Consider the following 16,849-nt stretch of genomic DNA (forward strand, 5'->3'; position numbering starts at 1 on the left):
ATTTTTATATGATATCGGCTGACACAGGAGGATCTCAAAATATAAAACAAAATCATTGGCACCTTGTCTGATGCATACTGATTGAAAGCTTCATGCCCACATTGAGGCTTTTTAGGGGGAAATTTTTGATAAATTCTTTGCACAACTAGAGCTAGTATACAGGTGATCGCTTGTTGGTGCTGACTGCATAGGCTGGAAGCTTTCCTGTTTTTTAAACTGCATTTTCTGGAGCTGTGTCTGGGCTTTTGACTTGCTGGATGGGTGGGTTGCAGTGCCAGCTATTCAAGCAGAAACTGCATCTGCAATTTTTGCAATTTAGTTTGCAGCCTAGCTGCTAACAGTTTCTACATGTATCTAGATAAAGATGCAGCATAATTATTGTTTTTTGATTGGGTTGCGTTTTGGCAGTGTTTTTGGCTTAATGTGCAAAATATTGTGGCTGCAAGTCTGTTCCAAATTACAGAGTGGATAAGTCTAAAAGGTGGAAGAGACGAAAAAAAGGGCAACGGATCAAATAGGAAGGAAAATAACTGGGAACTTGTTTATTTCAAGTTTTTAATGCCCAAAGTAGAGGTAAAACAAACAGATTATTCTGGATGTAATTTCAAGAATAGAATACAAAATAGCCACAAGATAGGTCAACTGGTCCTTCAAGCCTGCCCTGTAATTCAGTATGATTATGCCTGATCTACCCTGGCCTCAACTCTTATGCCAGAGCTGATCATTAAAGAAAAGTAATCTATTTATTTTTTAAATGTTAATTGACTAGCATACATAATTAACTGGAGTATAATAAATTCAGAGATTTGCTGTCCTCTGGAAAGAAACTAGCAAATTTGTTGTGAATGACCATCTCCTTATCCTGCTGTAATGTCCCCTTGTTCAAGACTCTCATTTGTGAAAGCCTCTTGCACCTATCCCATTATGCACCCATAAAATCACCTTTGAAAGTACAGACCCAACCAATCTAATCTCTCTTGTTGGGGCAATCTACTCATCCCAGAAATTAGCCTGGCGAATCTCTTGGGCTGCCTCCAATGCTACTTTATACAGTATTGGGTAAAGGAACCAAAACTCTGCACTCCAGATGTGTCCTTGCTACACCCTATTGTAATAAAATTCCCTATTTCTAAATTCCAACCTCTGCAATAAATAAATATTTCATTTGTCCCCTGGTCTAGCTGCATCTTCCTGCTAACTCCACTCCCCCCCCACCCCCACTCTGCCTCCCCAGCCCTACTCTCCCATCCCTCCTTCCCACTCCCCCTCTTCCCCTCCACCCCTGCTCCCACCCCAGCCCCCCCTACTACAACCCAACCCACCCCATCCCCGCTCAACATAAACGGGCCTACCGATCCATGGAACCTTTGGCGGCGAAAGCCACTTACCTGTACCTCGTGCGTGCAGCGCTGATCGGTCGCGACGGCTATCTTCTTGGGCCCTTTGGCACTATGCTGCACCACGGGAGGAAGGTCAGGTGCAAAGCACGGTCCTCCCGCTGGTCCTCCCCCCCCCCCCCTCATTGGCCGTCACTCCCGTCACTTGGGCGGGTGCCATTATGACGTCAATGCTGAACCCGGGCAAGGTAAGTGGCAAAGTGAATTTTTAAACTTTGTTACTGCACCGGAGCTGAACTGGCAGGCTTTGATCATATCAACGGGTCCCATTTGCACGGACTCGGATTTCCCATTATGACGTCATACGCGGGTGACGGCTAAAGGGAGAAAAAAGTGATCTTTAAAAAGAGATTTTGAAAGAAAAAGTGATTAAAAAAAAAAAAAAAGATTTATTGAAACCCCAGGACCATGGTGAGTAAGGTGGGCCTAAAATTGTCACGCTATCGTGTGCTGTTTTGACCTTGTCAAGCCCCAAATAATATACAATTAATATACACACAAACAAACAGAGTTTTAGTAATATAAATAAATATAGATTTGTTGTACTTTCAGGATTGCTGTTTGATCATTCAAAATGGCTCATTTACTGTATTCAAGCGTAGTGATAGTTTTTTTATTTAATGAGGGAATCGGGGTTTGTAATCTTACAAAATGGACCTGAAGTGGAAGATCAGCCATGATCTTGATGAACACAGGCCTTTCCGTCTCCTATTTCCCTGCCGAACATGATCCCTAGTTAAACTAAATTGTGCACAATATCCATATCCCTACATTCCCATATCTATGTGCCCAACTAAAAGCCTCTAGAATCCCATTTTTATTTCTGCCTCCACTACCACCACAGTTTGCAGATTCCAGGCACCCAATGCACATCTATAAACTTTGCTCCCCTCACCTTAAAGCTAGTCTTTAATATTTTAACTCTTGGAAAAAGGTTCTGATCGTCAGGAACTTTCTTCAGACATTTTTCTACATTTATGTCCAAGTTGTTTTGACACATCAGAGGTCCCAGCACAGATCTCTGTGGAACTCCACTGGTCACAGACTTTCAGCCGCAATAACACCTTTTCTCCATAACCCTTTGTCTTGTACGAGTTAGTCAATTCTGAATCCATATGACCAAGTCACCGTGCATCCCATGCATCTTAATCTTCTGAATCGGCCTACCATGAGTACAAAAGCCATACTAAAATCCTTCCAGTGGTGTGGGGCAAGCTTGACGGACTGGCATACTCCATTATGTTCTTAAATCTACAATAGGGATAGTCATGGCAATGATTAGTTGCGCAGGATAAGGAGTTAGTTGGGATAAGAAAAAAGACTTGTTATCACTGCTGATTGTGTGATTTTTCTGTGTATTATTAATTGCCTCAGCATTAATGCAACGGTGCTGTGTTGAGTGTAAAGCCTCTTGAGATGTCCTGAGCTCGCAGTGTCTTTCTATTTCACCCGCCTAAGATAAGGAGCAGGCTATTTCTTTATCTCTATTGTTGGACTGCAGTTAAGCATTGTGCCTTGCATTTTCTTGATCTAAACACCAATGGATAGGTGTGACTTATTTACTCTGCATGTCTTCACTAATAATAGTAGGCCTACAGCATTTTATCAGTTTCAAAACACCAGCTATATTATGCATTCAGTGACATAATATTTGAAAGATTCTGTTTCTGACAAGTAATCTGTTGCACAAAATTCTGATGTGAATTGTAGTAGTGAAGAATCATTTGAAAATTATAGTTTTGCCTTCACTGATAATCCAAACAATTTCTTGCTATTTACAACACCCACTGCTTTGTAATGTCTACAATGACCAAATTATAACCCATTGTTCTTATCTGAGTTGGAAAGCAGAGCTAAATTGCAATGTTTCTTGATAGTAAAATTATCTTATTCAAGTACAGGAGTCAGCTCTTTGCGCCATTGAGCCTGCATTAGCTTTTTGAAAGATCAATGCAGTCTACCCCGTTTGTCAGTTCTTGCAATGTGCTTTGCAATGTTTTTCCTTTGCATGGTCACCAATTCCTTTTGGAAGTCATGATTTAATTGCATCCACTCTTACGCAGTGAATTCCAGATCGTATTTACTTATTGCATGAAAACAATTTTGTCACTTAAACCTTCTAAACACCTGTGCATATGTGCCCTAAGGTCTGTTTTTCAATTACACCAAAATTGTATGTTGCAAAACTATTCTGATCCAATAAATCTTGAGAAAATTGTTCGATTAAACAACTTGTAACAAGGTGAAAACGGTTACCTATGAAAGTAAACAACTTTCATAGGCCTACTGTAATAGAAATACCTGGCTACAGAAAATGAGCCTTCAGTAGCCCTCTGCTGTTCTGGACACCTGGTAACATTTAGGAGCAGGGAGGTTCTACTGCAGTTGTACAGGGCATTGGTGAGACCACACCTGGAGTATTGCGTACAGTTTGGTCTCCTACAATACAATACAATACAATATATCTTTATTATTGTACCCAGGGGTACAATGAGATTGGGAATGCGCCTCCCATACGATGCAATAATCTAATTAATTTAGACAACAGCAACCCAACAAAACAATTGTAACAGTTTTAGACAGGATAAAGTGATCTATGCGTTGTGACCATCCGGCTCAGCAGGACCGGTTCATAGCAGCTACGGCCCTGGGGATGAAGCTGTTCCTGAATCTGGAGGTGCGGGCGTAGAAGGCCTTGTATCGTCTGCCTGATGGAAGGAGTTCAAACAGACTGTTGCAGGGATGTGAAGAGTCTGTGGATGCTGGTGGCTTTTCTGAGGCATCGTGTGTTGTAGATGCCCTCCAAGTCTGGTAGCTGTGTTCCGATGGCCCTCTGAGCTCTATGGACTACCCGCTGTAGAGCTTTCCTTTCTGCTTCCTTTCTTTCCTAATCTGAGGAAAGACATTCTTGCCATAGAGGGGGTACAGAGAAGGTTCACCAGATTGATTCCTGGGATGGCAGGACTTTCATATGAAGAAAAACTGGATAGACTCTGCTTGTACTCGCTGGAATTTAGAAGATTGAGGGGGGATCTTATAGAAACTTACAAAATTCTTAAGGGGTTGGACAGGCTAGATGTAGGAAGATTGTTCCCGATGTTGGGGAAGTCCAGAACAAGGGGTCACAGTTTAAGGATAAGGGGAAGTCTTTTAGGACCGATATGAGAAAGTTTTTTTTCACACAGAGTGGTGAATCTGTGGAATTCTCTGCCACATAAGGTAGTTGAGGCCAGTTCATTGGCTATATTTAAGAGGGAGTTAGATGTGGCCCTTGTGGCTAAAGGGATCAGGGGGTATGGAGAGAAGGCAGGTACAGGATACTGAGTTGGATGATCAGCCATGATCATATTGAATGGCGGTGCAGGCTCGAAGGGCTGAATGGCCTACTCCTGCACCTACTTTCTATGTTTCTAATATCATATCATATATATACAGCCGGAAACAGGCCTTTTCGGCCCTCCAAGTCCGTGCCGCCCAGTGATCCCCGTACATTAACACTATCCTACACCCACTAGGGACAATTTTTACATTTACCCAGCCAATTAACCTACATACCTGTACGTCTTTGGAGTGTGGGAGGAAACCGAAGATCTCGGAGAAAACCCACGCAGGTCACGGGGAGAACGTACAAACTCCTTACAGTGCAGCACCTGTAGTCAGGATCGAACCTGAGTCTCCGGCGCTGCATTCGCTGTAAAGCAGCAACTCTACCGCTGCGCTACCGTGCCGCCCATGCAAGAGTATCTTCTCAATTTATGAGTTGGCACTACTTACAATCCCAGTCTAAATCCCACTCTGTCAATGGCAAATCTTTTATATACACATGATTATACAACATCCTGTTAGTGATAAATCACCAAAGCAAATAAGATTTAATTGTATATTTAATTGTATATCTTAATACCATAACTAATACCACACTAGTGTGTTTTAGCAATATTGGTGCACATATTACGGAGTGTTAGTAAGCTAGGTAGAATGTATAACATCACCACTATCAACAATGACAAAGTTCTGGCTGTCTTCCACATCACACTACGTTACACTACACTGCTGCGCTTGCTCCCCTTAAAATCCACACTTATTTAGGCTAGGTGTGGAGGAACTATCATGTGAATAATTTGTCCACTCAACTCCAGCAGAGAGTAGGCCCAGGTAAGAGGCATTGAGATATCTTGAAACAATTAAAATGAAGAAAATAATGGAAAAAAATAAAACAATCGCCAAGCTTTTGGACCCTGTATAAGCATTGACTAAGAGTAGATCTCATTGGCCAAGGTAAGGCAAATATTTTATTCAGTTTGCTTTTAAACATCTGGCATTGAGATATTTTGAAACAATTAAGTTCAAGAAATCTCAAGCCATTTAGGACTGAGATGAGGAAAACCTTCTTCACCCAGAGAGTTGTGAGTCTGGAATTCTCTGCCACAGAAGGCAGTGGAGGCCAATTCACTGGATGTTTTCAAGAGAGAGTTCGATTTAGCTCTTGGGCCTAAAGGAATTAAGGGATATGGGGGAAAAGGCAGGAACGGGTCACTGATCAGCCATAATCATATTGAATGGCGGTGCTGGATCTAGGGGATGAATGGCCTACTCTTGCACCTATTTTTCTATGTTTCTACTGGCCATAGCCTGGGCTGTTGGGTCAGTTGGCTCTCCTTACCCTTCCTACCAAAGTGTGTCCACATTCCTCATCAAGCTTATATGTTCTTCATGATACTCATTAGATTTGGTACTCATTCCCAGCTGGAATTGCCTTCTGGTAAAATACGCAGGAATTATTTGGAATTAGTTGTAGAAGATGATTAAATTTGTGCTGCTACAATTGGTTTTTGAAAGGAAAGTATTATTGTGACAAGGTTAGTTTGTATTTACGGAGATATTTTCCAAGTGGCCTTCTGCATCCCTATGTAGCAGATGGCTTGCAATTTCCTGGATAGTTCCAGAGAAGTATGGTTAAGGATAGACTCTTGGGAATTACTGAGATTTTAATTTCATTAGGTAACAAAAATATAGCCATTAATAGTAATTGTGGCATCATTTTGTGACTAGAAACAATTGGCCATTGGCAAACAATTGGTCCCAGCGGGAAGGCTGCAACTGCGTAATATGGGCAAAGGCAGAGTTAAGCCACTTATTTATAATTTTTTTTTAATGGTAATTGCATTGCATTAGAGCAAATGTCGACTCAGACAATTTTTATTTAACTGAATTTAATGAACAAACCAAAAATGAGTTTAATGGGTTAGGAAAATTTCCAGCAACTAACTGAAATACCCTAATGATTATTCCTTTTTGGTGCTTCTGAGTTTGGATGACAAAATAATTTATTAACAGAAGGCGATTTTCAAAAGTGGACTCATAATATACAGCTGTCTGAATTTATTTGCATTTACAAATAAATTTATGCTTGTAGTTTTTTTAAGTTTAACTGAACAATGAGGTATACATTCAATCCTCCAGATCTCCAGAAAGAGATCTGAAATATAGTGTTTATATATAGTCGCAGAGTCTTACAGCGTGGAAACAAGCCCTTTGATCCAACATGCCCATACTGGCCAACATGTCCCAACTACTCTGGTCCTATCTGCCTAAGTTTGGCCCATATCCCTCTAAACCTGTCCCATCCATGCCCCTGTCTAGATGTTTCTTAAACGTTACGATAGTACCTTCCTCACTGTCTCGACCTTGAGCAGCTTATTCCATACATCCAGCACTCTTTGTGTGAGAAAGTTTACCCCCCTCACCTTAAACCTATGTTTTCTGATTTTCAATTACTCTGGGCAAGAGACCTGATCTGTTCCTCTCAAGATTTTGTACACCTCTATAAGATCACTCCTCATCCTCTCGTGCTCCAAGGAATAGAGCCCCAGCGTGCTCAACCTCTCCCTGTAGCTCAGGCCCTTGAATCCTGGCAACATCCTTGTAAATCTTCTCTGCACCCTTTCCAGCTTGACAACATCTTTCCTATAAACAGGGTGGCATGGTTGTGCAGTGGTAGAGTTGCTGCCTTATAGCGCCAGGGATCAGGGTTTGATCCTGACTTTGGGAGCTTGTATGTAGTTTGTATGTTCTCCCTGTGACCTGCGTGGGTTTTCTCCGGGATCTGCGGTTCCCTCCAACATTCCAAAGATGTACGGGTTTGTGGGTTAATGGGCTTGGTATAATTAAATTGTGTGGGCATCAATGGGTTGAAGGACCTGTTTGCATGGTGTATCTCTAAACTAAACATGGTGCCCAAAGCTGAACACAATACTCTAAGTGAGGCCTCACCAACATCTTATACAACTGAAACGTGACCTACTAACTTCTATACCCAATTCTTTAATGAAGGCCAATGTGCCAAAAGCCTTTTTGACTACCTATCTACCTGTGAGACCACTTTCAATGAACTATGTACTCCTGGATCCCTCTGCTCTACCACATTCCCCAGAGCCCTACCATTCACTGTGTAGGTCCTGCCCATGTTATTGCTCCCAAAATGCAACACGTTACATTTCATGGTATTAAATTTGATCAACCATTGTTCAGCCCACCTGCCCAACCAATCAAGATTCTGATGCAATTCTGGACAACCATCTTCACTATCGACAATACCATCCAATTTGAAAATTAACAGTTTATTTTGCAAAGAACAATAGTTTTGTGCACCATCAAACAAATTTAATTGAAAATCGATTGGCTAAATGTGATTTGGTTCTTTTGAGCAGGGGACAAACACCCTTAGCTTAGGTCTCCTTGCACACTGGGGGCCTACAACTAGCACAAACCACACTAATTTTAGCAGGCCATAATAGCAGAGTACAAAGATATGAAAATTATTAATTATTTTATACTGTATGAGCAGTCCAGGTTTAATTGCAGCTGCAAATGTGAAAGGCATTCACTGGTGAATATTGGAACTGGTCAAGCAAGAACATTTTCAAATACTGATGTGGAGCCAGTATGAATGTGTGACAAATCAGATGTAACTGACTCTTGTTGGGGCTCATGTTGTCGACCTCCCCTTGGTGAGCCCTGTCAACTGACCTCAGTCAGGCGAACGACAACAAACAGAGACAGCAGAAGCAGCTTCATAACTTCTGTTGCCTCAAACGCAAGAAGAAGAAGACTGACTCAATATCTGATCTTTTCGTGAACTTCACCCAGTTCCTGAATTGTGGTCTCGCTTGAAGATTCTTGAGAAGGCCCTGTTACCTTGAGCAACAACAGAAATTACAACTGAGGCACATTTTAATGTTGAGCTATCCAATGCTCTGGTGGGAAACTCTATCGATCAGTATGAGGCTCTCGGGCATTTGTTCCCCACCCTGAATTCATATTTCTAAATAGGTACACAGAAATCTAAGCCAAATTTCTATTATGCACATAGCTCATGGTGTCATACTTACTAGGACTTGCATATGAAGATGCAAGCAAGTCTTTCCTCAGTTAACTCCAGCTGTGTGCAGAAAATAATGCAAGCTTAGGATAACTAAGATGCAGCAGAGAGAAAGGTAAAGGGGGAAGAGCTGCCATTGGAGAATGGATGCGAGGGAGTGGGAGAAAACACTGTACAAACATTCAGGCTGAAAAATCACTGCCTTGTATTCTTCAGCTAATGTACAAGTATGATTTTTTTCCCCCCAAAAATAAACTTTTCAGAATCAAAAAAAGTTATACACTAAACATGAACAGTGCAAAAATGCTTCCGACATTGTCAGCTATGACACATACATTCATTAACCTTATATTTGTTAGTGTTCACAAAACTCTCATCATACCAGGCACCCTTGCCATTCATTGGCCCCTTGGGGTAAATTCACTAATTAAAATGAAGGTTGATCTCAACTCTGCTATTATGGCCTGCTTAAATTAGAGTGGCTTGTGCTAGTTGTGGGCGTCCAATGTGCAAGGAAAGCTCAGGTCAAAATTCCCAGGGTGTGCACCCCCTGCTCAAAAGAACCAAGTCACATTTAGCCATTAGGTTTCAATTAGATTTAATGATGCACAAAACCATTGTGCTTTACCAAATATTTTTTTTACCATTTAATTCTCTTTAAACATACTGCACAGCTTGTGCATTTCCAATACAGTTTTGTTTCACATACACCAATTTTCCTCAGCCCAAATGAACATTTTCCAACTGCTTCCTTACCATGTCAATGAAAAATGTTGTGACTGAAAATGTTTGCCATTAACATACTATGAATATGCATTACAAAATGTTCTTATGATCTTTGTCTGTTTAAACATTAAAAATTATTTGAATATTTGTAGATTGATAAAATAATGCTGAGTCAGTTACTCAAGCTTATTGGACATTTATTTGGTTTAACTTTGGAATATATATTGGGATGAGTTGTTAAACAACCTTAATTATGAACTTCAAAATATATTGTGTGGTATCAAAATACATTTACATCAATAACACAGAAATTAAATAAGACAATAGATGGTCATTATTCTTCACTCCTATATCTTCTTCCCAATGGCAGGAGTGAAATGAGTGTGTGGCCAAGGTGGTGTGGTTCTCTGACAATGCTGGCTGCCATTTTGAAGCAGTGACTCCTGTAAATCCCTTCGCTAGTGGGCAGGTCACAGCCTGGTGATGGGCTGGGCAGTGTTCACCACTTTTTGCAGTCTTCTTCGCCCCTGGGAGTTCAAATTGACGAACCAGGCCATGATGCAACCAGTCAATATGCTCTTTACTGTACACCTGTAGAAGTTCAAGAGATTTCTCTCTGACAAACTGAATCTCCGCAATCTTCTCAGGAAGTGGAGGCATTAATGAGCTTTCTTTATAATCTCGCAAGAATCGTCAGGAAAAGGTTGTTCCCTTCAGCTGGAGAGTCAAGACTCGTAAATGTTATCCTTGGATTATAGGGTTATAAACCTTTGGAATGTTCTACTTCAGGGTGCATATTCAAGGCGGAGAACAATAAAGTTTTGGATTCTAAGGGGATTTGAGGGACTTGGGGTTAAGGGAGGAGAATGGATGGCACAAATCAGCTATAAACTGCGAGCAGGCTTCAGGACCATAAGGCAGTCTTCTGCTATTTCTTATGTTCTTAGCTCAGCCTAACAGAAAGAGCTTGAGATCCTTGTCGTTTGAATTCAAACTTTGGCTTCCAACGTACAGAGCAGCAATTGTTCAAAAATGTCATCGACGTTTGGCTCTTAATGCTCCAGATCGTAGATAACTTGGCAAAATGAGACAATGCACCTGGAACTTCTTAGTCTGAATGCCTCTGTTGGTCATAAGGCTGTGAATGCACTCATCAAGTGAAAAAGATATTGCTTCAAGGATTTGCAATCACAATTAACCTAATGTCATTGGACATTGCGATAGCTTCATTACACAAAACAGCAGTTTCTACCAGGTGGTAAGTAAGAACACAAATAATAGCAACATTTAGATCCTTATTTTGGCTTTTGTTTTCTAGCAACAGAATTCTAAGCAAAGTGAGACGTTTATTATTATTTTTTATTTTTGATTATCACGTGTTTGGTGGGCAATGTAAATTTAAAATGATGAAGATGAATACGAATACATCTGAAAGAAAATGTATGTGGAATATGTTTTGCTTTACCTGGTGTAAGCTTTCTTCAGAACATTATTTTCTCATGATCAATGGCTTTCAAATTATTTTTGTTTAAAGATGATAATTTTCTGAAATTCAGATTTCACTTTGCAGAATGTGAAACAAGGGTTTGTCTGGGGTGTTATTAACTCAGTTTGGTTTTTCCTTCACAGATTCAAATCACCAGCAGTATAGTTTAAAATAAACCTCAAGTTAACATTCTGCTTCCAGAGAGGATTATAGGCTCTGATCTTTGTGACTGTATGATTTAAGCATCAGCATATAAAAGTGATGAGCTTTCCTATTTATAAATGCATTACTTTCTGCAACAGGCTGGCATACGTGTCATATGCATTTCTTTATGTTAAACTTATATAAATATAAACTGACAATTTATAACCATTTATTCCTATTGAAGTTTTAAGTCTTTTATCCTACTTTAGACCAATTGGTTTGTGACAACTGCCGAGAAATAGCTGGATCTCAAGGGATTTGAAAACACTGAGAATATAAATGGATGTTTTCCCCACAGTCCTTGTTGTCTCCAAGCAAATGCTCTTGATACAGACTTAAGTAACTTGATATTCTGTAATCTCCGAACTAAAATCGTTACTCAATGAACAGTTTATGTTTATCAACAAGTGTCTAGTGAAGTTTGCACTGAGCTTTTGGATGCAGTAGTTATAATTCACTCAGGTACACCTGCTATCCAGTAATCCCACATTCACTTCTATACATGAAGCAGGTGACTGAACCTGTTGCAATAATAAACAACTGAGCACAAGTTAATAGTGATCTGTTTTGGTTAATCATAAAATCCGAACATTGCGGTAGCTTCCCACCTAAAAAATGTACGGCAGAATGAGAAGGATTTGATATTATAGTACTGGACCAGATAACTTCAGTGTGACACAGTTACTTTATGTATCATTTCCTTTATCCAAGTAGAATTCTAATCCCTCATATATTTCCCTTTTAGAGGGGCAATTAACTTGTTTCTGAATCCATGTTAGGTGTAGACATGCTTGCCTCTCATACTTGTGATATCGATTTGAAGAGTCTAGGATAGACACAAAAAGTTGTAGTAACTCAGGCAGCATCTATGGGGAGAAGGAATTGGTGACGTTTCAGGTCGAGACCTTTCTTCAGACTGGGTAGGGATAAGGGAAACGAGAGATATAGACTGTGATGGGGAGAGATAAAGAACAATGAATGAAAGATATGCAAAAAAGTAACAATGATAAAGGAAACGGGCCATTGTAAGGTGAAAATGAGAAGCAAGTGCGACTTGGGTGGGGGAGGGATAGAGAGAGAGGGAATGCCGGGGCTACCTGAAGTGAGAGAAATCAATAGTCATATCATATCATATCATATATATACAGCCGGAAACAGGCCTTTTCGGCCCTCCAAGTCCGTGCCGCCCAGCGATCCCCGTACATTAACACTATCCTACACCCACTAGGGACAATTTTTAAAAAAACATTTACCCAGCCAATTAACCTACATACCTGTACGTCTTTGGAGTGTGGGAGGAAACCGAAGATCTCGGAGAAAACCCACGCAGGTCACGGGGAGAACGTACAAACTCCTTACAGTGCAGCACCCGTAGTCAGGATCGAACCTGAGTCTCCGGCGCTGCATTCGCTGTAAAGCAGCAACTCTACCGCTGCGCTACTGTGCCGCCGTCATAGCACTGGGCTGTGCTGCCCAAGTGAAATATGAGATGCTGTTCCTCCAATTGGCATTTAGCCTCTCTCTGACAGTGGAGGAGACCTAGGACAGAAAGATCTATGTAGGATTGGGAAGGAGAATTAAAGTGTCCAGCAACCGGGAGATCAGGTTGGTTCAGGCAGGCTGAGCGAAGGTGTTCCGCAAAACAATCGCCCAGTCTGCGTTTGGTCTCGCCGATATACGAGTCCACATCTTGAACAACGGATACAGTAGATGAGGTTGGAGGAGGTGCAAGTGAACCTGAAAGAATGGACAGAGTCGAGGGAGGAGGTATAGCGACAGGTGTTGCATCTTCTGCGGTTACAGGGGAAGGTACCTGGGGAGGGGGTGGTTTGGGTGGGAAGGGATGGGTTAACCAGGGAGTTGCGGAGGGAACGGTCTCTGCGGAAGGCAGAAAGGGGTGCAGATGGGAAAATGTGGCTAGTGGTGGGATCCCGTTGGAGGTGGCGGAAATTGCGGAAGATTATGTGTTGCATGCGACGGCTGATGGGGTGGAAGGGAAGGACTAGGGGGACTCTGTCTCTGTTGCGACTAAGGGGAGGGGGAGCAAGGGCGGAGCTGCAGGGTACCAAGGAGACACGAGTGAGGGCCTCACAGGGGAGAGGGGAACCCCTGTTCCCAAAAGAACGAGAACATCTCGGATGCTCTGGTATGGAACACCTCATCTTGGGCACAGATGCAGCATAGACAGAGGAATTGGGAGTAGGCAATTGAGTCTGGTGTTCCCGTTGGTAGGGTGAAGTATCTCAAGGTTCTTGATACAGCAGTAACTGCTGTGTAGATGAGCTTCTTCACAGCTTTGGACATTTATTAGGCTTCAATGGAAATTTAACAACTGTAATTAGCTTTAATAAGATTAAGTAAAATCAGTGTTTAGAAGTCAATTTTGTCTTCAGTAAAACTCTGCTCACTATACAACAATTTTTTTTAAATAACAAATTGTTTGAGGTATAATTTATATTCCATCCTCCAGATACCGAATTCTACTAACTTCCTGTCTGTTGAAGTCTCTTTGAATTTACAGACTGCTCGGCAACTGAACTATCTAATTTAATCAATGTAAGACCTGTACATTTTATTCCTCTTTAATTTCACAGTAGCAAAAAAAAATCATTAAGCAGAAGTGAATGCTACTCACACAATTGGATTAAGTCTACATGTAGTTTTATTTTAGTTTCGCTTAGAGATACAGCTTGGAAACAGGCCCTTCAGCCCACCGAATCTGCACTGACCATCGATCACCCGTTTATACTTGTCTATGTTATCCCACCTTCTCATCAACTCCCTACACACTAGTGGCAATTTACAGAGGCCAATTAACCTACAAATTTGCACGTCTTTGGGATGTATCTGAAGGATATATCTCAATGTTTTATTGTCTTAGTGTTCTTAAAGAGCCTTGCAATGTCAACATGTCAAGAGATATTTTGTCGAGAATGTTCTAACATGAACCGTGAAGAGGAAAGATAAAAGCCACAGACCCTCTCCTTGTTTGTGACATCACTGAAAAGAAGCTACATTTATATTGCACCTTTTATAAAGTGGGGGCTTTCCAATCGCTCTACGGTTCATGAGTTACTGTGGAACTGTAGGCATTGTAAGGAAAAAGCAGCTAGCTTCGCATAAAGTAAAGAAAATGGTGGTGGTGTGATAGAGGCAATCTGATAGGATGGGAGATAAAGAAAGCAATGTCTCAGGACTTGGTGTCAGGACAACTGTTCCTAATCTGTACAAATACATTAGTGGAATTTGGAAATGATAACAAAATAGGAGTGGCGCAGCAGAATCTGCCTTACAGCGCCGGAAACCGTGGTTCGATTCTGGCCACGGGTGCTGTTTGTACAGATATTGTATGTTCTCCCTGTGACTGCATGGGTTTTCTTTGTGTTTCTTCCCCACTCCATAGACATCCAGCTTTGTAGGTTAGTAGAAACAAAGAACTGGAGATGCTGGTTTATACCAAAGATACAAAGTGCAGCAGCATTTCTTGGGAAAAGTATGTTCTCTTCGTATTTAAGTCTGTAGGTTAATTGGTTTGTAAAAATTGTAAATTGTCCCTAGTGTGTTGAATAGCACAAGTGTGCGTGGTGATTGCTGGTTGGCACCGACTCGCTGGACTGAAGAGCACATTTCCACGCTGTATGTCTAGTCTAAAGGAAGGGAGTGGGATAATAGGAAGCAGTTCAGAAATTGCAGTACATTGGAAAAATAGGATTGAAAATGAAAGGTGAAATTTATTACCTCAGGGTGGAAAATTAAGTGACAGCATTGGAGACGTGTTAAAAATGCCAAGATGAAGTTTAAACATGTTACTCTTAAAAGTAAAATGAAACAGATAAATGAAATTTCAATCAAATTGTGAAAATAGGCAACAGTCCAATCACCATCTGCAAAGGGAATAATCAAGTGGATTTAGCTCTGAATGATGTCAGCATCTGAAACTTTGATTTGGCCACTCTCTGGCTGCTGGCTAATCGATCATTTGTTTCTAATACTTACTTGCTTACATTTAACAATGCAGAACAACAGTTTATAAAACTAACTGAATGTTGAATGATAAATTACAGTGGGATGTGACAAAGAGCAGCCCAGTGGTGCAGCTGGTAGAGCTGCTGCCTCACAGCACCAGAGACCCAGGTGTGATCCTGACCTCGAGTGCTGTCTGTGTGTGGAGTTTGCGCATGCTCCTTCTAGGGGGCAGCATGGTGTCGTAGCTTAGAATTGTTGTCTTATAGCACCGGACACCCTGTTTGATCCTAACTATATGTGCAGAGTTTGTACGTTTTCCCCATGATCACGGGGGTTTTCTCCGGGTGCTCCCGTTTCCTCCCACATTCCAAAGACATACAGGTTTGTAGGTTAATGGCTTTGGTAAAGATTGTAAATTGTCCCTAGTGCATAGGGTAGTGCTAGTGTACAGGGATCGCTGGTCGGCATGGACTAGGTGGGCCGAAGGGCTGGTATCACTAAACTAAACCAAACTAAATGCAAGTGAGGGAAGTCACCAACAAGTTGAACATTTCCCTGGAATATCTCAAATTAAAATTTTCTGTTTGGTTGAAGTAAATAAGGATGATGGAGACGTTCAAATGATGGAGAAGTTCAGAAAATATAGGGCAGCACGGTGGTACAGAGGTAGAGTTGCTGTCTTACAGTGCCAGGGACCCGGGTTTGATCCTGACTTCGGGCACTGTCTGTTGACCTGCGTGGGTCATCGCTGGGTGCTCCAGGATTCCTCCCACATCCCAAGGATGTACGGGTTTGTAGGTTAATTAGCTTCTGTAAATTGTCCCTAGTGTGTAAGACAGAACTAGTGTACGCCTGATTGCTGGTCGGTGCGGACTCAGTGGGCCAAAGGGCCTGTTTCCTCGTTGTATTTTCTGCAGTTGTACAGGGCTCTAGTGAGACCACACCTGGAGTACTGTGTGCAGTTTTGGTCTCCAAATTTGAGGAAGGCCATTCTTGCTATTGAGGGAGTGCAGCGTAGGTTCACTAGGTTAATTCCCGGAATGGCGGGACTGTCGTATGTTGAAAGACTGGAGCAACTGGGCTTGTATACACTGGAATTTAGAAGGATGCGAGGGGATCTTATTGAAACATATAAGATTATTAAGGGATTGGACACGCTAGAGGCAGGAAACATGTTCCCAATATTGGGGGAGTCCAGAACCAGGGGCCACAGTTTAAGAATAAAGGGTAGGCCATTTAGAACGGAGATGAGGAAAAACGTTTTCACTCAGAGAGCTGTAAATCTGTGGAATTCTCTGCCTCAGAAGACAGTGGAGGCCAATTCTCTGGATGCTTTCGAGAGAGTTAGATAGAGCTCTTAATGATAGCGGAGTCAGGGGGTATGAGGAGAGGGCAGGAACAGGGTACTGATTGTGGATGATCAGCCAAAATCACATTGAATGGCGGTGCTGGTTCGAAGGGCCGAATGCCCTACTCCTGCACCTGTTGTCTATTGTCTATTGTATCTAAACTAAACTAAACTAAACTAAACTAAAGTAAAGTAAACTAAAAAAAAATTACCACTCTGGTAAAAGATTTGGAATTCTGAATCCTGTAGAAACTTGGTCACCGAGCCTGGAGTGAAATGTCTGAGAGGTCACATTATAGAGGGAATGAAAGATCATTAGAATGGGTAATTCTGGAGTTCAG

This window comes from Rhinoraja longicauda, chromosome 16, assembly GCF_053455715.1.
Source record: "Rhinoraja longicauda isolate Sanriku21f chromosome 16, sRhiLon1.1, whole genome shotgun sequence".
NCBI lineage: Eukaryota > Metazoa > Chordata > Chondrichthyes > Rajiformes > Arhynchobatidae > Rhinoraja > Rhinoraja longicauda.